Source organism: Triturus cristatus, chromosome 7 (genome assembly GCF_964204655.1).
Source record: "Triturus cristatus chromosome 7, aTriCri1.1, whole genome shotgun sequence".
NCBI classification, from domain to species: Eukaryota; Metazoa; Chordata; class Amphibia; order Caudata; family Salamandridae; genus Triturus; species Triturus cristatus.
The window spans coordinates 120316009-120340378 of record NC_140590.1 but is presented as its reverse complement, the minus strand read 5'-3'; the positions used below and the strand labels follow the sequence as shown (position 1 = coordinate 120340378).

The 24370-nt window shown below is 46.7% G+C and overlaps 1 protein-coding gene and 1 pseudogene across 2 annotated transcripts in view; both read right to left on the bottom strand.

The window, feature by feature from the left end:
* LOC146808991 (sialic acid-binding Ig-like lectin 9) overlaps window positions 1-24090 on the bottom strand; it is a 228264-nt gene extending 204174 nt beyond the window's left edge. For both annotated transcript variants that reach the window (XR_014965510.1, XM_085614276.1), the window contains exon 1: window positions 23966-24090. The gene's annotated coding sequence lies outside the window, so the exon portion shown is untranslated. The remainder of the gene's footprint in view (window positions 1-23965) is intronic.
* LOC146808992 (5.8S ribosomal RNA) lies at window positions 19104-19257 on the bottom strand (annotated as a pseudogene).
* Window positions 24091-24370: the final 280 nt, after the last annotated feature.

The window sequence follows — 24370 nt, the reverse complement described above, 5'->3', positions numbered from 1 at the left end:
CTACTTTCACCAGGGGATGACATGGCCCTGAAGAAAGTCCTAGCAGCAATTTCTTTGGGCACACAAGGACTGAAACATGTTGGCCCTAGGGTCTTAGGACCATAATTTTCAATACAACCCTAATGTCATTATTTTAATATTCCTGTCAGACCCAAGAATAAAGGGATCCTGGGGTCTAACAGCAAACTTTTAATCTTTATCCCCCTGGCCTGTTATCTTATCTAAGTGCTCCCCGAAATATTGGTTGAGCCCACCGCGACTTATAGGGGTCGCGGTGTCCCGATGACGAAGCATGACACCACTAGGGTGTGTGAGGGAAAATAAATAAAAGCAAGGTTTTTTCCTACACCACTTTACTAGTGGTAGCTTCATGTAGGGACATCCCAACACCCCTCTCTTTCTCTCTCTTTTTTCTTACAATCAATACCTTGATAAGAATAATAGTGGAGTACTGTAATGTGTATAAGATTTAGAATCAGGAGTGTGTACTTCTTCTTTTTCCTCTTAGCCCTTCAAATATTCAGGACCACACGGTTCTGCATATTTAATGTATTACGATGGTAGTTCTTTCACCTACAAAACTCAAATGCTATATTATTTTAAAATAAACTGTCCTGTTAATTATTCATCAATCTAGTTAAGAACATAACCAATTTTAAATCTCTATTGGGTATTTTTTTAAGGCAGAGATCTGAACAAAGGTTGTGAGAAATTCTCCTCCTAAAGTTATTACATTAAAAAAAAAATAATGATGGCTAGTACTGCCTAGATATAAAGCATAATCCCTATAATTGAATGATTCTGATCTTGAAACCTTTGTCCCTCATCTCCCCAGCTCTGAAAGACCCATACGACTAGTCCACCGCGCCTGTTTACATCTTGCCTCTGTAGGTCATTTTTTCGCCAATCGCGGCGTGATTGATTTGTGCAGCTATCCAGGTACAAACCATCATCACAATGCTTCCATGCTTTCAAGTTTGAAATCACCATCTTGGGTTTGCCATGGCTGAAACCGTTCTGAGTTACTGCTGAGTTGTTCTCTCTTTTACTATTATTTTTGCACTTAGTTCAGGCATTAAGCGCCTTTGTCTGGGTTAGTTTAGTGGAAAGTTTATAACTTCTGTGTTTTAAACAGTTTATCATGCTAAAACTAAGCTTCTGTCCTGTTGCCTTCCGGCTCAGAGTTTCTCAATCCTCCAGGGCCGGTGTGGTGGAGAAAGCTCCGGGCGTGCTGTCTGGGTCATCTGCGTGCGTGTTTCTTCCTCTTTCCTCGTAACTTCTTAATGTTCCTCTCTGTTCGTGATCCACATTTTAAATGTGACCAATTCTTGTTTTGTGGTTGCTCAAATGGCTGACTGTTGGCTCTCTTGGTTGTTTCGTCTCTCGAGAGCTTTTAAAAAGCATTTTAATTCTGCCTGCAGCCGCAGCATCATGGCTATTAATGAGGAACCCAGAAGAAACAGGCCTCACTGGTCATATTACAAGTCCTTGAAGCGGACTGAGCGGGGAGGGAGTTTTTATTTATTTGAAGCAATCATTTGATATCGTTGCGTTCAGCTCACCCTCTCTGATGAGTTCAATCTCTAATAAAACCCAGATTTAAGTGTTGCTTTTAACGAGGGGGAGGATGAAACCCGCACATCGGCATCACCCCCCTCCTCCTGTGGCCCCTGCAGCCCGAGTCCGGTGGTTCTTTGTTATCAGGTGGTGATGGCCGCCCAGGACTGCCTGTTTCCATCATCTCTCCCAAACACATCTTTCTCCTTATCTTCATATTTTTTGTTTACAGAACCCTTATTAAGAACCCTGTTCTGTTTTTGCCTTTCATTGTTGGGAACACCACCTGTCATTTTTTCACCTTTTCATTTTCTAGCTCCTTACTACCTTACCTTTAATGTTCCCTAAATTGGACTGAACATCTATCCCGGGCATCTTCACAATCTTCTACAAGTTTCCACAAATAGAAAAAATATATATATTTTCACCGTCCCTGATAATTGTCACCACTGCAAGAGTGAAAAAGTTGGCTAACTTGAATGATTCACTTGTTAAGAATTGACTGACACGGGTCTGGTCTTTGTCCCTCAGTCAGTCGACCCGATGGGCCAGTCTTTACAAGCAGACAAAAAGGACAAGCTTCCACAATCCTGTGACAATCTGCACCTTGAGTCTCTCTCTCTCACACACACACGCCTCCCCCCACTTTGATGACTCTCATCGCCTTACCACTGCGCCGTTTGATGTTTGAGATCTCCATGGATTTAAAAATGGATGAGGGACAAAGGTTTTTCGGTAAACTGTAACCAGTTCACCGGGAGCTTCAGTACATGAAGGTCTGAGCACTGGTGAGCTGGAGTCACAAGGACCCAGGGGATGGGGCTGCACTATCTGGTTACGGGCTGAAGCTGGAGTGACACATACACATACACATGCACGTGCACAGGGACCCACACCTCTGAGGACCAGTGGGCTGGAGCCACAAGGAGCCAGGGGATGCGGCTGCCACTCTCTGGTTTACCAGCTGCACCTGGAGTGAAACACACACTCACTCACGCACGGCTCACACACCTCTGCTCTGAGCATAGGTATGCCGGAGTCACAAGGAGCCAGGGGATGCGGCTGCCACTCTCTGGTCACCCGATGCACCTGGAGTGATACACACGCGCATGCACGCACTCATGCACGGCTCACACACCTCTGATCTGAGCATAGGTAGGCCAGAGTCACAAGGAACCAGGGGATGTGGCTGCCACTGTCTGGTCACTGGGCGGCAGCACCTGGAGTGACACACACACACGCATGCACGCACTCACGCACGGCTCACACACCTCTGCTCTGAGCATAGGTAGGCCGGAGTCACAAGGAGCCAGGGAATGCGGCTGCCACTCTCTGGTCACCGGCTGCACCTGGAGTGACACACACACGCATGCACGCACTCACACACAGCTCACACACCTCTGCTCTGAGCATAGGTAGGCCAGAGTCACAAGGAGCCAGGGGATGCGGCTGCCACTCTCCGGTCACCGGCTGCACCTGGAGTGACACACATGCATGCACGCACTCACGCACGGCTCTCACACCTCTGATCTGAGCATAGGTAGGCTGGAGTCACAAGGAGCCAGGGGATGCGGCTGCCACTGTCTGGTCACCGGCTGCACCTGGAGTGAGACACACATGCATGCACGCACTCGCGCACGGCTCACACACCTCTGCTCTGAGCATAGGAAGGCCAGAGTCACAAGGAGCCAGGGGATGCGTCTGCCACTGTCTGGTCACCGGCTACACCTGGAGTGACACACACACACACGCATGCACGCACTCACGCACGGCTCACACACCTCTGCTCTGAGCATAGGAAGGCAGGAGTCACAAGGAGCCAGGGGATGCAGCTAACACTCTCTGGTTACCGGCTGCACCTGGATTCGAGTGACAGACACACACATGTCCATGCACGCACGGCTCACACACCTCTGCTCTGAGCATAGGAAGGCAGGAGTCACAAGGAGCCAGGGGATGCAGCTAACACTCTCTGGTTACCGGCTGCACCTCGATTCGAGTGACAGACACACACACACACACACATGTCCATGCACGCATGGGGATAAAACACCTCTGATCACAGGTAGGCCGGAGTCACAAGGAGCCAGGGGATGCGGCTGCCACTCTCTGGTCACCGGCTGCACCTGGATTCGCTGATGACTCTTACCATCTCTCTACTGCACCACTAGATCTTACAGTTCACCCTACATTTAATAATGAACAAGCATTTGCAATGCAATAGGTCTCGCATTTACACAAGTTTAAGGTATTGGCATTGTAAATGACAATGCGTTTTATTTATGTTTAAAAAACCAAACAAATAAGGAAAGACCAATAACGAAAATAGTGCTCACCCACTAAATAACGGAGACCGTGTAACAAGCCAAGTAAAAAGTCCAGTTGTTATGGGCGGTAATAAATGCAGACAAGGTGGTACCAAGGCAGGACTAACAAGCCTAGGTACGAATCAGAGGCCAGCATTTTCAAAGGACAATGACACAAGCCAATGACAAATATGGGGGGAGAGTGGGTGGGGCTTCCAGTGCATACCCTAATCCAGAATGCCTCACAGAGCGAGTGGTGCATGTGTGCTGCCGTTAGGCTCAACCTAAAAACTATAGTCTATAAGACCGAAGAGCCTGCTTGTCTTCCTAACTTCAAACAAATGGTTTACTTGATATTCAGTGAGAATGAATGCACCACGTGGTAACAAGAGAAAACTGGAACAGCCCAGTGCAAAAAATAATGATCTATGTAGTTCCACATAACTGGGAACTCGCTGCTTGCAAGGGGGGGTTGTACACTATTGATAAAGGAAACTAGAGAACATCAGAAACTCAGGGGTCAATGTCACATCTATGCTTCACTTTTAGTGCCAACAATTTCCGCGACCGTCTGGAAACTTTGAAGGTGGCTCTAGTCCACTCACTTGTCCAAGGGCCCTTTAACCCACATTGAATTATACCACTCGTCCATGACACTTTTTTTATGACCACCTTTCTACCACATGAGTAACAAAATGTCTGATCTTCAGTTGCGAACCTAATGGTATTAAGGGCCCCAAAGTCAAACCCCTGGTTTTCGTCTCTTCCCTAAGAAATTCCAATTAAATTTCACATGTATCACCTAAACGGGAGAAACGCGCTCAAAACTAGGAGCAATTGTTTAACCTTCTGTGCTTCTCTTCCTGCCTACAAAAACACTTTAATATACTTTACAACAGCGAACAAAACAACAAACACAAGAATCGAGATTATATCTAATGTATCTGCAAGAACTGACGATCGGGCCCCCCTGGGAGCCATGGAGGCTGCTTGCCTGTTTATTTGAAATACAAAGGTCGGCTGCTCTTCAACACACAATCACAACTATTTACTAACCTCAACTCACACGAACAGAGCAGACAAGCACAGGAGACCGCACCTGTAGACCGGGGCCCGCCATTTTTAGTTAAACTGAGTAGAGTGGGACACTCATGGCTGGCACATTCACGGAAGGCTGTAGCACCCGCAGCCAACGGGCGGCTTTAGAGCATGGATTCCACCCCCATAGAAAGCGCAGAGGACACTGGAGAAGCGCCGCTCCCCCCTGCCAGTTAAAAGTCCCGGGCAGGCATCCATGCCTAATGCCAAATACCACACATGGCAGAGTAATCCGGCTCTGAACAGGGTGATGAACGGGGCATGTCCGTGTGCACCTTGGCAAGATCACAGAAGTTTAAAGAGCCGCAAACAAGGACTTTCATTAAATGCACCCAAAACGGTTTGCACTTAATGGAACATGTCTCCGCCTTTCCCGCGTGCACTTAGACCGCATGATTAATATACAAACGTGTGACTATTACGTGCATCAAGCACCTATAAATGAGGACGGAATAATACAGCATTCTACGGTGAGACAGTGTAACACTGAGGAGTGTGATGGAGAATGGTGAAAGGAAAGATGGAAGAACAAGGAGCTGGCAGAGAGAAAGCAGAATGGCGCAAAGGCAATGTAGGAAGAGTTGGGGCAAAGCACATGGGCGAAGGAAGAGGCGTGTAGAAGGATTTAAAGGAGAGAAGCTAAGAGAAGAGGAGAAAAGGAAGTGAAGCGGAGAGAAAGAAAAGACGCAGGGATAGGAAAGGAGATAAGATAAGCATGCACTGTGTGAAAGTGATCGCAATCGCGATCACATCAAAGCGGCCGTGCGGCCCGCGAAAGTGAAAGCAAACGAGTGCTTTCAGGCCTCCAAATGGTGCGCGCGCCCAGCGCACATACACTGTATTTGGAGGCCTGAAAGCACTCGTTTGTACTTCCAGATCCCCCATTTACAAAAGCTCTCGCGAGAGCAGCGCTAAAGAGCTGTCTCAGGCGAGACCTAAAAAGCACAAAGGGGTACCAGTCTGCGGTGCCAAACTTCCAGTGGGCTGTAAGGGCATGAGTGAGGAGAGGGCAGGAGAATTGCCAGCCAATCCCCCTTGAGTCACACCATGGCCAATCGCCGGCCTGATCACCTGTTCACTGTAAAACTACATGTTAAAGTTCTGAATACTTTAAAAAAGCTCAAAAACAGCAGCAGAAACGTTTCATTGTCCCAAAGTTCACTCTCTGTAATTGCAGCACATGAAGAACAAACTCGGGGGATATTTGTCAGAGTTGTGGAAGAGAACACAGATGTGCCCTGTCAATCACCCTGCTCTTCGCTGTAAACCAAGGCCAGGCACAGAGGAACATATGTGCAATGTACATCTTCACTTCACAGAGATAAACAAAGAAAATAATGCACTTTGCTGTCACCGTGTTTATAAAAGCAGTAAAGATCCCTAGGGAACAAGTGAAGCAAATGTGTCTGGGGACACTGGACCAACATTGACAGAACAGGAGCTGTTGCAACAAATGCCACATCCTGCCTCCAAGGTATGTGAGGAAGAAAAATGTCTGCTCATGGTACATGTGAAAAACGTGCATAGTGACTGGCTTGTGACATGAGGCATATTTTATGCTGTAGAAGATGAACTAATACACACCACAAAATAGATTTTGGGGGCTCAGAGGTACCGGAGTGGCCCCCTCAACCACCCATTCTGCGATAGCATTATCTAGCACTGCCACCTGGCTGCAGCCGGCCTTATGCAGAGGTGTGTGAGCTGTGTGTGAGTGCGTGCATGCGTGTGTGTGTCACTCCAGGTGCAGCCGCCCGGTGACCAGACAGTGGCAGCCGCATCCCCTGGTTCCTTGTGACTCTGGCCTACCTATGCTAAAAGCAGAGGTGTGTGAGCCGTGCGTGAGTGCGTGCATGTGTGTGTGTCACTCCAGGTGTAGCCGGTGATCAGAGAGTGGCAGCCGCATCCCCTGGCTCCTTGTGACTCCGGCCTACCTATGCTCAGAGCAGAGGTGTGTGAGCCGTGCGTGAGTGCGTGCATGCGTGTGTGTGTCACTCCAGGTGCAGCCGCCCGGTGACTAGACAGTGGCAGCCGCATCCCCTGGTTCCTTGTGACTCTGGCCTACCTATGCTAAAAGCAGAGGTGTGTGAGCCGTGCGTGAGTGCGTGCATGCATGTGTGTGTCACTCCAGGTGTAGCCGGTGATCAGAGAGTGGCAGCCGCACCCCCTGGCTCCTTGTGACTCCGGCCTACCTATGCTCAGATCAGAGGTGTGTGAGCCGTGCATGAGTGCGTGCATGCGCGTGTGTGTCACTCCAGGTGCATCGGGTGACCAGAGAGTGGCAGCCGCATCCCCTGGCTCCTTGTGACTCCGGCATACCTATGCTCAGAGCAGAGGTGTGTGAGCCGTGCGTGAATGAGTGTGTGTTTCACTCCAGGTGCAGCCGGTAAACCAGAGAGTGGCAGCCGCATCCCCTGGCTCCTTGTGGCTCCAGCCCACTGGTCCTCAGAGGTGTGGGTCCCTGTGCACGTGCGTGTGTATGTGTCACTCCAGCTTCAGCCCGTAACCAGATAGTGCAGCCCCATTCCCTGGGTCCTTGTGACTCCAGCTCACCAGTGCTCAGACCTTCATGTACTGAAGGTCCCGGTGAACTTGTTGCAGTTTACTGAAAAACCTTTGTCCCTCATCCATTTTTAAATCCATGGAGATCTCAAACATCAAATGGCGCAGTGGTAAGGCGATGAGAGTCATCGAAGTGGGGGGAGGCGTGTGTGTTTGTGTGAGAGAGAGAGACCCAATGTGTTGGGTGAGGAGCAGGAAGCAACAGTGTTGCAATATTTTGTTGTTGCAATGTACTGAGACCCTGGCGAAAAGGTGCCCCGCATCTCTCTCTATCAATAAACATGTGAGGGTGAAAAAGAACAGAACGCGATGGTGACGAAGTACAGCCAGGGAAAGAAAGAGGACACTAAAAAGAGTCCTTAGAGAGGGTGTGACAGAGCGATGCAGGTAATAACAAGTATGTATAGTGAATAAGAGACAGCTGAATGAGAGAGGAGTGAACAAGAGATGCATGTGAGAAAGAGAGACATTGGAAAAAAAGAAAGAGAGAGAAACACCAAAGGCAAAAGAGAATAATACATAGAGGGAGAGAGAGATAAACAGGATATGAAGAACCAGGTGAGTATGAAAAAAAAACCTGACACAGGGAGACAGATAGATAAAGGGAGACCGAGAGAGAAAATGAAAAAGCGAGAGAGGAGAGAGTGAGAAATAAAGCGAATTAAAGCGAGAGGTTGAAACACTAAGTTTAGGAACGTAGGATCTACTTCTATGGTTACCGCCACTTTTTGCTTGATGTAGTGCTGTTTTTGACTAGTCTGACTGGGATTCTGCTAATCAGGACCCCAGTCTATCTGCATTCCCCCTAAATTGGTTTGTTCAGTACTTAGGTGCCCTCCAGATTGGATAGTGGTTTACCCTTATCGGTCCCTATCATATGGTACCAAGGTCCCCAGAGCATAGGTATCCCAGAGGTCCCCCATGGGCTGAAGCATGTATTATGCCACCCATGGGAGACCATGCACAATGGAACTACAGGCCTGCCATTGCAGCCTGTGTAAGTTGGTGCATGCACCACTTACTAAATATATAGGTTTACTATATCTAAGGGTCACTGCACTTAAAACCTATAAATCACCCCTATAGCAGGCCTTTGCAATTCTAAAGGCAGGGTGCTTGGTTCTAAGTGAGAGGGTGCCCCTGCATGGGTAGGACATCCCTACAGCCTACGGAGTCCATTCTCCTAGGTTGTCAGTGAAGCAGCCATTTACTATATAGAGAGGCACCGCGTAATTATGCGATGACCATCTAAAAAATGGCTGCAACGAATCCGATCATGTTTGGAATTAAACAGGTTGGAATTGTTGGAATCATAACCCCACACCGTAAAGGGTGTGGGAGGTATGATTACAAGCATTGGAAGAGTCCCCCAGTGTCAAACTTCTAGTCCCGTACAGCACAAAATGGCTGCTGGCAACCAGAGACACATTTCTGCCCTCCTGCTGCTGAGCCAAGCTCGAGCAGAGGAAGGTGGAACAATAGACATCCTGTCACAGGGAGGTGTGACCACCTCCCAGACAGGATTTAGTGTATTGAGACCCGATGGGTGCGCTTGCCAGCACCTAAAAGGCTGCATGAGGGGTACATTTGGTGTCCCTGTGCATAGTCCAGTTCAAACCAGTTCTGGGAGCCTCTGGCTCCCGCTCTGGCGTGAAACTGGACAGGGTCCAGACCCTCCCCTGAGAAGGTCCCTTGAATCTTCCCAACCATTTCCTTAGGGTACTTAAGGGCTTTCCTGGGTATAGGACCCTAGATTTGTTGTGGGATAAGAGTCAGATCAGATGTCACTGCACTTCTACCGTCTGGGCACTGTGGACTTCGCTGGACTTTGTTTGGGCCTGACTCCATCTCCCTTCCAGTCTCCTGCATTATCTGTGCAACACAGATGGTGGTTTTCCACAGCTCTCGAGGCCTACTCTACCCTGTCACCAAGTTTGAGGCCAGAATTCCTTGTGGGCGTTGCAATAACCAAACCCTTGCGTACCGTCTCCAATGTGCAGTTGCAAAGGCTTGTTGGCTTCTTTGCAAGAAGATCTTCGGACTCCAAGAACCCCCAAACTTGAGCATCTCCTGTGACCAGAATCTTCAGCCACACCACATCATGTGCACCATGGCCTGCATCTTTTGGTGAGCTGCTTAAGGTCCTCTCGCGACTCCAGTGCCTCCGGCCTGTGGATCCACTTGAAGGTCACACCTGTTTCTTTTGGGCTCCCCTTATTGCTTGGGGCCTGCCCTGGCTCCCCTGCCTTTGGTGAATCCACTGGACCTTGCTTGTCCCGACATTGCTCCTTTTTTAATTCCTGAGTGGCTTGCCTTTGCCAAGGCTTGTTGGTGCTCCCGCCGGACACCCACCCATCAGCACTCAACATCCTTTATGGGACAGCTCGTATCCAGGTCCTGGTCTTCCTCAGCATGGCCTGGTCCTCACAGGTGCAGAGTCAAGGTCCTCATCATCCATCCTGAAGCACCCGACATCGAAAGGCATTCGTCTTCCAAGTCTCCTGGTCACCCCTGAGTGACTTAGACTCTGTCCCCTCTGCTTTCAGGTACTCCTCTTCAAGAATCCATGTTTGGATTCCCACTGACAGTTTCTCCTCTTCCAGCAGCAGCACTTTCCTGAAATCCTCCATTGGGTTTGACAGCGGTTTCCAACACTACTTCACACGTATGCACCATGCTTCCTTGGTGCAGCTAACGTGGGTACTAGGGTATCCACGGTAGGGTATCCACGGATGGGGTGGCTCTCCAACCTTCTGTCTTCCATGGGGTTTCTTCAGGGTCCGCTGGGAAGGGTACTCAATATTTAAAAATACAACCGCGACTTGAACATAGACTTGTACGGAGCACGCGGTTGTGTTCCCACACTGCACATGCTCTATGTGGGTTACCTATCTACTTACTTTGGGTGGTTCTGTGGGTACCCAGCAATTCTATGTCCTCTCGACACTGTCTTGATCTGAGTCGTGGTTCTTATACCACTTTCTTAGTGTATGGTTTGGTCTCCCCTGGGGCCACTGTGTATTCTGTGCTATTTACTGTATTTCTTTGATAAAGTATTGTGTGTATTGTGTTTATCTCCATGTTGGAGATATTTGAACGTTCTAGAGAGTATTATATAATACATAAATATTTTTATTAATACTTGGTGTGGTTCTTTTCACTTAATCTATACCATGAGAATGTATTCTGGTAAAACAAGCTGCTTCACACTCCTTCTGGACTAAGCTTGAAGGATGCTCTTCACAGCAACCACTTCTAAGGTTGTCCACGACCTCTTAAATCACCATAAGGGTTGCCTGGACTAGTGGAACGCGTCCACTTCCATAAGTGTACATCAAATACCAGGCCAGCCTCTCACACTAAGGTTGGAAAAAGTGCAGATGGAGAGAGAGGAAAGGTGACCATCGGAAAAAAGGGTAGAAGAGAAAGAGATAACATCACAAACAGAGAAATGTGTGTGTCAGACAGAAATGTTACACAGAAATGTCTAAGTTTACGTGTGAGAGAGGGCCGGCCAAAGATGGTGCACATGTAGAGAGCTATGGCACAAAAGAAATCTGTGGGCTTTGCATGTGTAGCAGCCCAGAAGCACTCAAAAGCGAGAGGTACCTCAGTGCTGTAAACGCACCAGTAAACATCCTGTAGGGCACCGATGGACAAGGAAAAGCCTAGGGAAATTGAAAACAAAATGGAGGTTGGGTGCAGGTTCTGAGCCTGATACTCCACCATGATCAAGCAGTGAATGGCAAAAACAAGAGCCTTAGGTGCCCCTGGGAGTAGGTAGCAGGCCCTGTATAGTCGATGCATCATGCCCATCTCCCCTTGCACTTCTCCATCCTAAAGATTGAGGCAGTGGCAGAGCAGACAAGGGGACATATTCACTAGAAATTGGTGTAGAGCAGCGCCGCTCTACACTAATACGTTAGGACAGGAATGCAGAGTATTTACAAAATATGGTGCATTCCTGTCCTTACAGTCAGCACAGGCGCACATTTTTCTGCTGTGCACCAATGCAGGCAACCTTGCCTCATGGTGCAAGGGTGTCTGTATTGTTGGCACAATTTTGTTTGCGCATGAAGGTATGCCTTCCTGCACAAAACCTATAACAAGAGGCGTTTACTTCTTTCTGTGTGTGCTGCAGAATGAATCACACATGGAAAATTGAAAAAATTAGGAGAAATGTCATTACTCCTGCTCTAGGAGGAGCACAGCATTTCTGCTGCACCAGGTTTAGCTGATGATGTAACTCTGGGGCAGCATCAAACTCAATGGGTGTTGAGTGGGAACACCCACAACAACACCCACGGAACGCGTCTTTCACGCAGAGTAAGGCAAGGCAAGGCTTGCGCTGCTTTACCTTAATGCAAATCTGCAAGGTCATGCAAAGCCACATAGTGTGGCTTGCATGACCGAGCAGATATGGGCTTAACCTGTGCGCCACTGGAGTAGCAAAAAAAGTGATTATCCAGTGGCTTAAGGGGCTTGTAAGTATGACCCAAGGTGAGAAACAAGTGGCTCTGGCACTCAGCATGTCCAGGTTAGTTTACTGCAATGCCCTCTACCTGGACATGAACAAGACTGTCCTTGCCAAACTGCAGCTTGTTCAGAACGCTGCAGCAAGACTGATTCTTGACATCCCTAAATTTCAATCGGGATCTTAGGGAATTTTGAAACTTCACTGGATTCCTGTGAACAAGTGAATCACCTTTAAGTACCTTTGCATGGTTCATAATGCCCTTGACAACGGAGGCCCTAAACAACTCAGGAATCTTTTCCAATGTTACACTCCCTCTAGACAGTTGCGATCCTACGATAAACATCTCTTAACTATTCCTAGGTATAAGAAAACCAGATGGGGACGCAGCACTTTCTCTGTGGCTTAGTCCAAATTGTGGAACTCGCTTCTCCCTTCGATTTCCAGTCTTCAATCTCATGCCCTATTTCGTAAGGCCTTAAAGATCTGGCTGTTCACTCTGTACTGGTCAACCGTTAGTTGCTTCTCAGTTCCCCCTTCCATAGACTAATCTGCTATCAGCACCTTGATACCATTGCCATTGGTTGCACTCTACAAGTCTATTTCATTCATTCAGATATGCGGTGGGCCACTGCAATGGACACAGAGGACATTTACTCACTGGTGAATGCCTGGACGAACAGAGCATACTTAGACACTCGACGATGGGCTTGACATCACAGTAGCACAAACATACAGTGAGTGAGGACACAAGGGAAAGGGTTGATGGTGCTATTGAGCGCAGGTCCTCCTGAGATGGAAGAGGTGGCATAATGCACACCAGTTTGGATATACAGAGACAGTACTGGAAACCATATGTAGATGCATGTTATTGGCGCAAACAAGAACAGGACATAGGCCAGATTTGCACTGGCCACGGAGATTACCTGCACATCCACTTCCACAGTGGTTAGGATCTATATGGATGGAGAGATAGCAACCACGACAGAGGTGGATAATAATACGAAGTGCAAGTCCACGTCAAATTTATGCTATAGTCCAAAACAAAGGGAGGAAACCACAATAAGTGAACAAATGAGACAAGTATGTATTTGGGACTGCACAATGACGGAAAGACAGGAGCATGCCATGGAATCCGGACAAGTAGCCCGAGACAAGGAAAGTGTTGCTGGCACTCAGGGACACAAGATCGTTCCTTGAACATATGATCAACACAGTGCTAGTAGATATTTATTTGATTTGCACTGACATGAGGAACATTTTCACGAGAGTCACCACTGCAGAAGGAACACTAAAGGATCATGCAGACGCCATCAAAATGTTACAGGGGGAAGCTCTTAAAGATACCACACAATGACCTCTTGGACTAGAAAATGCTGAGGGTATGTCTGGAAGTAATAACACCAGACTAATGAGTTTGCCAGAGAAGGCATAGGGAACGTGTTTGACTTGGGCCCTCTGCAGGGTCACCTCTAAACATTTTGCCTTCACCCTTTTGATTTCAGAACCCATTTCTGTTGGCTTTTAGGACTCTGTACACTTTACCACTGCTAAACAGTGCTTACGTGCTCCTGCCCCCTCCTCTAAGCATGTTAAAATTGGCTTTCACACAATTGCTACACCTAATTTACTTACAAATTCTTAGTATAGTGGCATTACAGGTGACCAGGGAAAATGTATATGTGAGCCTGCAGCATGTATTGTGGCACCCCCTTAAGTAGGCCTTAAATGATGCGCCAGTCCTGCCATTGCAGCCTGCTGACAGTTTTAAATTGCCAATTTGACTTTGCAAAATAACCTCCTTGCCCAGCCTTAAACTCCCTTTCTATGACCCCTAGAGTAGGCCCTGGGCAGCCCATTGGGCAGGGTGCATTGTACTTAAAAAGTTGGACATGTACTTTTAAGTTTTACATGTCCTGGTAGTGAAAAACTGTGAGGCCTACCTCTCTAGCCTAGGATAACTTTGGCTTACATTATTACTTTAAATAAGTGATAACTTTTGATTTTTAGCAGGTAGGAATATTATGTTTGGTGTCTGATGAATGGTAATTTAAAACCCTTTTTAATGGTAAAGTCGGATTTTAAGTCGCAAGTCTGAAAATGCCATGTGAGAAATTCAGCATTTTCTTGTCCTAAACATTTGGTGCCTATAGCCTGTTTCCTGGATCACATGACTAGGTGTAGTTGTCCCTTGTATATTCATTCCAAACACTATCATAATAAAGGGTCTGGGTGTTGGCAGGGTGGGCCATCCCCACCAGGATGGGGGTAGAGCTGTCACTTACACTTCAAAGGCACTTGCTCAGCCCAAAAACAAAGGACTTCACACTAGCCTGCGGTGCCTCCAGAGAGATTGGGTCCAGGACAGGGGTTCATTTAATTCCAGACACCTCTGTAGGTGGAAACACCAGAAGCTCCCCCCACTTCAAAGTCAACAACAGGTATAAAAAGAGGACCCTCACGCCGACTCTTCAGTTCACTCCTGGACTTGCGAATACTACAGACGAAGGATGCTCTGCTGAATGAGGCCTGACCTGCTTCCCAAGAAGGAAGCCTGGACCTGCACCCTTCACCCCAGGCTGAAGTGACTCCAAGAGTCTGCTGACTGACCTCCTCTTCTGAGCTAGATGGACACAGCACGCTCCAGAGGCCTATCTGCAACTCCTCCTGCAACTAAATATACCAGCTGATGGCTTAGTGGACCAGTGCCTCCACTGGAAGGGCCTGTGTGTGACCTTATGGTCACAGGTTCAAATCCCAGCAGGTCAACCCAACTTTTTATCCTTCTGAGGCCGATAGAATGAGTACTATTGAGTTGCATAACAATAAACAGATATTATTTAGCAACAACACACTCTTTGTGTTGAATATGCGCTTTGCAAATACACATATCTTATGTTAGACCTGCCTGAGCCCTGCTTGCCTCTGTTGGAGTGAGTTCCAGATCTTCAAGATGTGCCTCTTAGGCCGTGGACTTTTTATCATTAGTTGAACTCCATCTTGAAGAAAAGGAAAAATCCTGAAGTTGTGGGTTCTTTGCTATTGCGAAGTGGCCCATTCATACCAAGATCTAACCACCCATTCATACTGCCAAGGCGAAAGACCAGTTGAACTCGATTCATTGCGCTATGGTGACCATCAAATCGAAATCTGTACTTTGCACTGCAGCATCTGCAGCCCCCGGTGGCCAGCATGCAAAACTCCAGCAACAGCAATCCATGATGCCTGAAAGAATCTGAGCTCTACAGTGACAACCATCCGTGATGTCCGTCCTGCTTTTCATGCTATAGTAACGACCATCTGTGATGCCCTTGTGGTCTCCTCTACAACAGGACTCTTCGCGCTGGACTTTAAAAGGTAACTTTTCCAGCTGGACTAACCTGGTCCCTGTATTTGGCCTGCACGTCATCATGGTTGATCTGGAGTTGTAATTTTTACCCAATTTCGCATGACCAGATGACCACGAGTGGCTCTTTACGCTTTTAGGCTCTATACTTAACTTAAATCTTTTAAACTGCATCTCTCGGTTCTGTTGATTGGATTTTTGTCTTTTTGGTGTCAAATATTTAATAAAATTTTACTCTATTTATCTCAGTTGGTGTGGAATTCATTACTGTTTGTGTGCTGCATAAATATTTTAATCCATTGTCTCTAAGTTAAGTCTGATTGCTGATATGCCAAGCTACCAGAAGGTTAAGCACAGGTTAATTTATTGACTTTTGTGGTTCACCCTGACAAGGATTGTGGCTATTACTTGATAAGGGCTCACCCCCCCTCATAAACAACCCATTTGTTTCTCCCAAAACTGGGAGCCAGACCCCGGCCGTTAAATAATACTCAGCTAAAGATACTACAATGCCATCTTGCAAGAAGCCTGCTAACATGCCCCACAGCCATTCGAAAACCATACAATAATGGTGTTCATGGATTACACGTATACAACGTCCAATTAAAAGAATGCTCTTTCAAATAAATAAAATGTTAACGTTGCAAAACAGGACGCAATGCTCAATTATATCCTCAGCCAAAACTATGAGTGATTGCCTTCCCGGAGGAAGCTGGGTAGTGGTTGGAGGGTTGTACACTGGTGGACAGCAAGAGATGCAGGCAAACACGAACCCCAGCAGACAAAAGGGAGCAAAGTCAGATAGAATTGGAGGCAACAGAGGACACAGGCCATTGAGAGCTGCAATCTGTAATGATCATCCACTGCTGTGAAAATCACGAGTCAGACAGTTTGTGGAATATTTCAGGAGTCCGGGAACAGTATGCCGGTGAAGTTCAGAGGCGCGAGGGCAATGGAACCAGAGCACACAGGCCTAGTGGCACTCAACAACATGTGAGTTTCAGCAAAGTGCTGAGTTACTTAGATTAGCTACACTTCTTTGAAGTATTTAGTGGGTAACAGTCACCTCAAGCATTGGGGAAGTGGGTAGTTTAACTGTTGCAGCATGAGGCAGTAGGGTGAGGGGGATGTTGTTTGGGTGAGAGGGGAACAGAAAGCATTGCCAGACACCCAGGTGCCAATAGAGCCAAGATAGTCTGTGTATGCCCGACAACCCCATCCATATGGCGTCTGAAGTAGGCCAAGTCAGTGCACGGTGACAGAGCTTTTCCTTCTAATCATGGAATGTAAATGAGCTAGGCAGCCAATTAAAAAGGGGCGGGTGATAACATTTTAGCAAGACACACTAAAGTTTACAAAAGAGTAACGGATGGAATGCTTGAACTAATCTCAGCCACAGGTCATTACTCAGGTCGCATCCCAGTCCATCGTTATTTTGCACACCATGTCACCTTAGTTTGTATCCAGCTATATGGAAATCCGTCCTAACCCTGAATTGTTTCCATATGGCTGGGTCCAAACTGAGATTGCATGGTGGGCAAAAAATGATGGATTGGGATGCGAACCATAGTGATTGCCAGTGGTTGAGATTAATTCAAGCATTCCATCCATCACCTTTTTGTTGTTGCAGTTACTGCTCTAAGTGGAATGGGTAGACCCAGACGTAGGTCCCATGCTTACTGTGCTACTGGAATAAAGCTATAAACCTGTCTGATGAGCCATTATCAGAGTGAAACCGGTCCTAAGTTGCGTGTATTCTGGTTCAGGGAAGACCTGCCTTTACAGTTTGGGCTGGACTGTTCCTATTAGAGCAGGGTCAAGACTATTTGCAATTGGCCGTGTCCAAACTGAGGTAGCATGTGTAGGAATTTGGGTGGTGATTGCCAAAGAGACAATCAAGGGGGTGGTCGGAACTAACTACCACCCTCTGCCAACTAAGGGACCCAGCTATCTTTAGGGGCACTAAAGCTATAGGCCTAGCAATCACCTCGCCTGGGACAGTCCTTACTATGCTAGTCTCTCCTGATAAGTACTGGGTTGAGCCCGTCATGCATAGTGCTGTGATTGGCACTGGTATCCTTCTGGACAGTGATTGGAATTCCATTTACTTCTATGGGATGGAAGTGATTACTTCAGTCTGGATTCACCAACTCACCTTTTGGCCCAGTTTCCCAGTTACTAGGTACAAAGATTTCCACATCTGAGGAGCATTCTTCAAAGGCTACACTGACAATCCCAGTGCCTACTTTTTTATTGGGACAAGATGAGCCCCCTCTGTAATGTCGAACCTGCTGACTATCAAAGCAGAGCCTGCAGTCAATGACTTTCTTTAGCTTAGGGTCCCCACTACTCTATTTACCACTAGAGGCGAGTTGGGATATGCTATCCATCTTTTCAGGGGCTTTAGTCTCTGAAGGTGTTTCCTTGGAGGACTTACCACCTCCATCCTTCGGTGGTCCTGAAACCCCTGTCTTGGAATCTCCCCCCAATGCTTTTGGGGAATCCTAGTCCTAATCCATTCATCAGCTTTCTTGGCTAGCTCTAGGAGACTAGAAAGTGATGTGTCCACTAGATGCTGATGTAACTTTTCTGATGTACAGTTTGCTAAAATGTGCTCCAACACTCAATTAAGAAATACGATACCAACGTATAAAAATAGCACATTGTTTATATGAATTTAGTTACAAAGTTCATCGGATTCAGGTAAGTACCTTTCGAGTTATGCAATCTTACAGTTTTTAAAAATGGACACAGTGCAATTTCTGAAGCAGTAATGTTATCCTATGGAGGAAAGACCTACACTTCATACAGGCACTTCACGGCGACTTACGGGACCAATCTCCTGGACTTAAGGGAAGTATGGGGCAAGGTCCAAGGTAGCACCAACAGGTCATCTTGGGCGGCACTAGGTCTGCCGGGTGCAGATGTGCTTTTCAGCATTGGGTGCCCAATGTTATCCTATCAGGGGGAAAGCATGTATTGCATTCAGGCACTTTACAGCGACTTACGGGACCAATCTTCTGGACATAAGGTGAGTATTGGGCAAGGTCCAAGGCCAAACCAACAGGTCACCTCGGGAGGTTTTGGGGCATCCGGGTGCAGAGGTGTGTTATGACATAGGGTGTCCCATTCACTTTCATGGGGAAAGGCCCAGTTGCAAAGAGGCTGCAAGCTGGGACTGGGAGACAAGTCATTCTAAACTAACAAGGGGGCTCAGGTCTCATGATGCTCAGGACATGGGGACGCCTGTGATCCTCTTCTCCTCAGGCCAGGGCAGCCAAGTGCAGAGGTATTCTGAGGCGTAGGGTTTTCAGCACCAGAGACACTTGTGGTAGAGGCGGCTGCACAAAGAGGCTTCAGGTGGCATCGGTGAGTCCACTGTGAGTAAACCCAAGGTTGGCTTTGTCTCTGCTCTGAAGGGTCGGGGGACCACGCTGGCACCATTGGCCCACTTCAACTCATGCTGGGGGCAAAGGTGCAGTGGTGCTTTCTGGTGTCAGGTTTGTGGTGATTCGGAGTCCTCACATATCTTTTGGAGTACCTGCAGGATGCAGGGAAGCAGCTTTGCTGCTCCATGGGAGGCACCACAGGTTTACCCGCTCCATCAAGGCAGGATAGACTAGGCACACCAGTGTCGTATCTTCGCAGTGGGACTGGGAGGGCCGTGGAAGGTCTGACCTTGGGAGGACAAAGCTTGCAGAACCTCCAGCAATAGCCCCAACTGCGCCCTAGGATAGTCCCAGGGCGATTGGTGTTCAAGCTACTCTTAGACCAAGATAACCCCGGGACGAACCCAGGGCTTCTAGGTGTGTTCAAAGCGTCAATGATCAATATGTCCAGCAATTCTCATTACTTCCCACAGCTATCCATGCTCTTCATCAACACACAAGCCAAGTGATCCACCATCAAGAGTCACAGGCAGCTTTTGCATCATTTGCCCACTTGCACTTGCAGGAGAGGCAGGAGGAAGTCAGCCCCAGCCATCCCCTAACCATGCAGTAAGAGAGCCCCCTTGCTCTATTAGGAGACACTGAGAGTATAAGAGCAAGGTGCCACACAGTGCCAAGGCAATCCACTCGCTTCCAGTACATGCATGGAAGGTTAGGCCGGGGCAGAATTTCCTCTCACCTCTCCGAACAGTTCACACTAGTTTCAAACGTGCACAACATCACCACTGGGAGGAACTGGGGTTCCCTTAATCCACCAGGTCCTTCACATCAAGGCAGTCCTTCCACCCAAGACAGGACATGTCCTCAGTCACTTCAAAACCCAGGCAGGTTGGAATCAGGCTTGAGAGTGCCCAGGTATGAGGTCCTCAGTATGTCCCAGCCGTGGGAGGCACTGCAGTTTGGTACATGCTGGGGGAGTATGGGTCGCCTCTTGGGAGGGCTATCTCTCGTGTTGTGCTCCTCCTATAGGGTCCAGGACATAACCCGCCCGAGTCCCTCACATTTCAGTTGCGTCCTCTCCGGTGGAACAGCCTGAACCTGTCCCTCACCTAAGCATGCAGCCACCATGGACCGCTCTATCAGCCAGGATGCACAAGGGGAATGACAAGCCGTATTATGTCTAGGAGATGCCTCAGGGTTCAAGCTGCCACTGTCAGTCACCCGGCCCTCTTCAATGCTAATGATCATTTCGCAGTTTCACCTACAGCAACATTGTACAACTTTCATTCCTCTAGATCAGGGTTCTCCAAAATCGAATCTGGAGGGCGGGATCTATGCCAGACTTTTTGCATAACCCCATTTAGATAAATGCAGTTATCTTAAAAATCTGGCATGGATCCGTCCCTCCAGGACCGACTTTGTAGAACCTTGTTCTAGATAGTCAAGTTTGCTCATCTTCTTAGTGCAAGTGCAATGCAAGCCTTTAATAATTGTTGGTACCAACATTCTCTCTTAATTTTTATCCCAGTGACTGCATGTTTATTTGTGTTTAACGACCTGAATTAAGTTGTGTGTTTACTGTTTTATCAATTGTTGGTTTGGTCATTTATTGCAAAGAATAGGAGTGCCTTAGAAAAATCTGCAGCTACTTAATGAGTGGGAAAAAGTAGATGATATGAATGTAATATTTATTTTTGATCACTTACCACCATCACTTAGCACAACTGAAACTTCCTTGACTCAGTCATCACGAATGCTCCAACCACCATCAAAAGTCCTTACTTCTTCATCCCAGCCAGCTTTGAAAATGAACGCAAGATGATTTGTGGCAAGGTGCCCTGATAGATCTTTGGCCTACACAAGGGAGGTTTTATCCAGTACTTACAGGGTAAGGATGATATCTTCTGTGAAGTCAGCTGAGCAGTGCTGTGCTTTCGAGAGGTGGACTCTTCTTGGTTACATTAAGGACCGGAGTAAGGACGTTTAATTTGGATTATTGTCAGTACTGGTAAGTGATAAATACATCACCGTGCCCTGCTCAGAAATATACTAATCAAGGAGTTCCCCAGCCACTTTCTGACAGCACACATGGATGCAAGTGGAAGTGTGCAAAGAAAGATCCTGATGGATTTGGATAAGAAATGGAATGTATGGTAAATGCAAAATAAATGGGCAAAACAGATTTCTTTGAAGATTAGAATGAAAAATAATATGCTGTGAAATTAGCTTTGTACATACCTCAGTGCTTAGCTACCCCTGAATTCTCAGTGCTGATGCTAATCCTACTCACAGGTCTATGATTGGCTAGGTACCCCACTAACTTTTGTATCATCTATTGGGCAGTCAGACAGTGAGATTGTTGAGGGCAAGTGATAATGTATGTGCATAGTATATAAGACTGTGAAAAGGCCAGCATTTCTGCTGGTCACAGCAGACATTATTGAAAATTAAAATTAGCTGCTATGTGAAATATTACATTGCATCATATCAGCTGTGCTGCACCTGACAAGATGGATTTTACAATACAACACACTGAGGTTTCAGCAAAAGTATCTCCGAGGATGCATCAATTTTCCATGGATATTAGAGAATTAAGCAGGGGTATAGGGGTGGATATTTAACATATAACATATAGTGAGCATATTTGCAACCCATCTTCTGTCAGTGTACTACCAGAATAACATCCTTTATAACACCAATGGGTATGTAAATATGTAATTGCATAACATGTGACCTAGTATTAGCTGTGTCTATCAGAACAATATAACTGATGTCTCAGGAGGCTTGCAATTAGTGCTGGGTTTTTAAACAATGTGTTAGTTTATAGCAACGTTTGAGCAAGAACGTTGTAAGCTGTATGAAAAGTCAAACTAGCATTAAAGGCAGAGAAAAGCAAGTCTGGAAAATATTTTGATTAACAAATCACATGAGTGGTAAAGGAAGTGATACATGGAGGGATGACTTTTTTTTAAAACCATTGTCAAATTTTTCCACAAAATGTTTTTAAAAACTTGCTATTAAGACAGTTTTGATGTGAAGTTTATTTAAAAAGCCAGGTGACAGTGTTTATTTTGTTTCTCTTTCTCTTGTGTGCACTAGAAATTGTTTCTCGTGGTATGGCAGGATTTTAATAGGAAATGGCATGATTTACTAACTGAAGGACAGTTTGATTCAATTCATCAGCTTTGCTTCCAGGGAGACAGGTTTGTCAGAGGGCAGTCAAGCATTATAGGAGAGATCCTTCTTCTGGAAAATAGTTGATGTAAGTTCTGGCGATGGACCACCATGTTGAGGTCAGGTGATGGAGAGCAATGAGTCTCAAAGAAGAGGGCCTCATAGTTTAGTTTCCTGAGGCGTAACAAGTGTATGGCTGTGGCAAAAGGCTGATAGATCATGACAGAGGGGCCCTTAGGACCATGGGAGGAGGTCCATAGTTCCAGATTAGTGGAGTCTTTCAATCAAGAGGAAGGAGGGTGTTCAGTTGCTTATTGGAATGGCAGTGGCATAAAAAAAGCTCCTTCAGTCCCAGCGGAGGGGGTCCAAGCTCCGGGCCCCCCTGCGGCACTGGCAGTTCCCTGGCCTGAGAGCTCTGGAGTGGTTCGGAGCCTGGCCCCCCCATGTATTTTCGAAGGCCCCCCAAGTTTTGCTACGCCACTGTGGAATGGGTGTGGTATGACCTGAAGGCAAGTTGTTTGTGGCATAGATGGTGGTTTAGGTCCGTTTTCAATTGAGATGAGTCCATCGGGTTCACAGCAAGAGTGAGTGTGACTCACTTGAAGAAGCAATAAAAGGGGAGCAGCACCATCTGACAGAGCAAGTTTCTCAGAAAAAGCATACCTTTTAATATATTAAAATACTAAGGGGCATATTTACAAGCCCCTATTGTCACTGGAGAATCGTCTGCAGCAAAGAGGCGTGCAATGGGTGTTGCAGTGGGCGTTTGACAGCAACACCCATTGCTTTTGACGCTGCCCCAGATTTACAAGGCTGAGAGAGCACCAAAAACTAATGTCACAGAAACCAAGCGTTAGACTGGCGATATGAGGAGATATTATTAATTTCTCCTTGTTTTTTGCTCTGTCCATGGGTGCTGCAGCTGCATTCTGCAGCACACATGGAGAGAGCAAATCTTCATTATTGATTGTTATGTGCAGGAAGGCGTCACTTCCTACACATAAAGAATCGTCCCTTTAGCACAGGCACCATTGCAACATGGCGGCAGGGTGCCTGCACTGGCACTCGGCTCTAGGGGAAACACTGAGGTGCACCGTATTCTTGTGGATTTGTCACATCGCTGTGTTTTGAAAATGTCAGAGCGTGGCGCTGCCAAATTTGGCGCAGACCCGCACTCCAACATTGTTTTGTGAATATACCCCTAAAATATTTTGCACATTACATAATCCACAGCAGGTTATATGAAAAGTACTCACAGAATTTACACACAAACTAAGTTGTTCAATTATATTGGTCCAGTAAATCGTAAGTACAACTGGCTCATTGAGAGACACAAAAATAGCAAGTTTTAAATACCGCAGGCCATTTCAACATCATGAAAAATTCCGCTACTCATGGCTAAACCCCCTAGTAGAACATGAATCATGCTTTTTGGGTAATTTCCCATGTTAACTCTTCAAAATAAAGTGGACACATTAGCATATAGTGTAGACTTGACATAATGCTGCGTAATTGAGTGACCAGCAAATTCTGCAAGCTTATTTTCCAGACAATGATTCTGATCAAATTGGAAACTTCAATATTCCACCCTCATTCACATTTGTGTTCTCATTAAAGACTCAGTGGTCCACACTACGTAATCCCCTTCTAATTTTTCCAAAGATTTGTAATCTCCACAATTACTTGATAAAACTAAAATTTCATCTTATTGGCTGAAGACAGCTCTAGGTGACCCATCTCAGCGTGTTTATTTCGTTACCAAAACGTTTATAACACACCAGACCTTGCATATAAAATAGCCATTTCTGTTTGCAGACCATGTACATAGAAGGAACTTTCAAACACATCTCATTGATGGGGTGCAAGACAGTACCAGCCAGGATGGCAAGAACGTGGGTGCCCCATGGAATTTGTACTGGTGCTCACATCAGGCATGCAGAAGCACAATTACTAAAAAATAGTGAGTCAAGATGAGTAGGCACTGAAACTGTGGCAGCGCCGCCCCCAGACTCTTTAAAGCGCTTCAGTCATATGATTTATAGAGATTTAATGTACTTACTTTGTGAGAGGAGACAATCGTGCATCCAACTCCCAGGCAGGCAATGCTGATGCAGAACACTCAGAATATCTCCAAAAAGGTAAAAGACAAAAAAAGCAGAACTGTGCTGAGCAACTTCCTCATCTCAACACCAGACAGCCTTCCCCGTTTTTGGCCCCAGCTGAGTCCTCCTTCGGGGGAGGTGAAGGTACTGAAGGCTGCATGCCCAGGTGTAGAGATTTTCACCAATCCCAAATAAGGAGTCCAGAGATCACTTCAGGAATGAAGAAGTTTTACAGAGCATAGGTAAAAGACCACCAGTCCAAACAGCAGTTGTAGTCCCACTGCCCACATCATATTCTAAACTCTACAGCATTCTGTTGCCATGCCATGACCACATAGAATGTAAGACATAGCCTGACAACA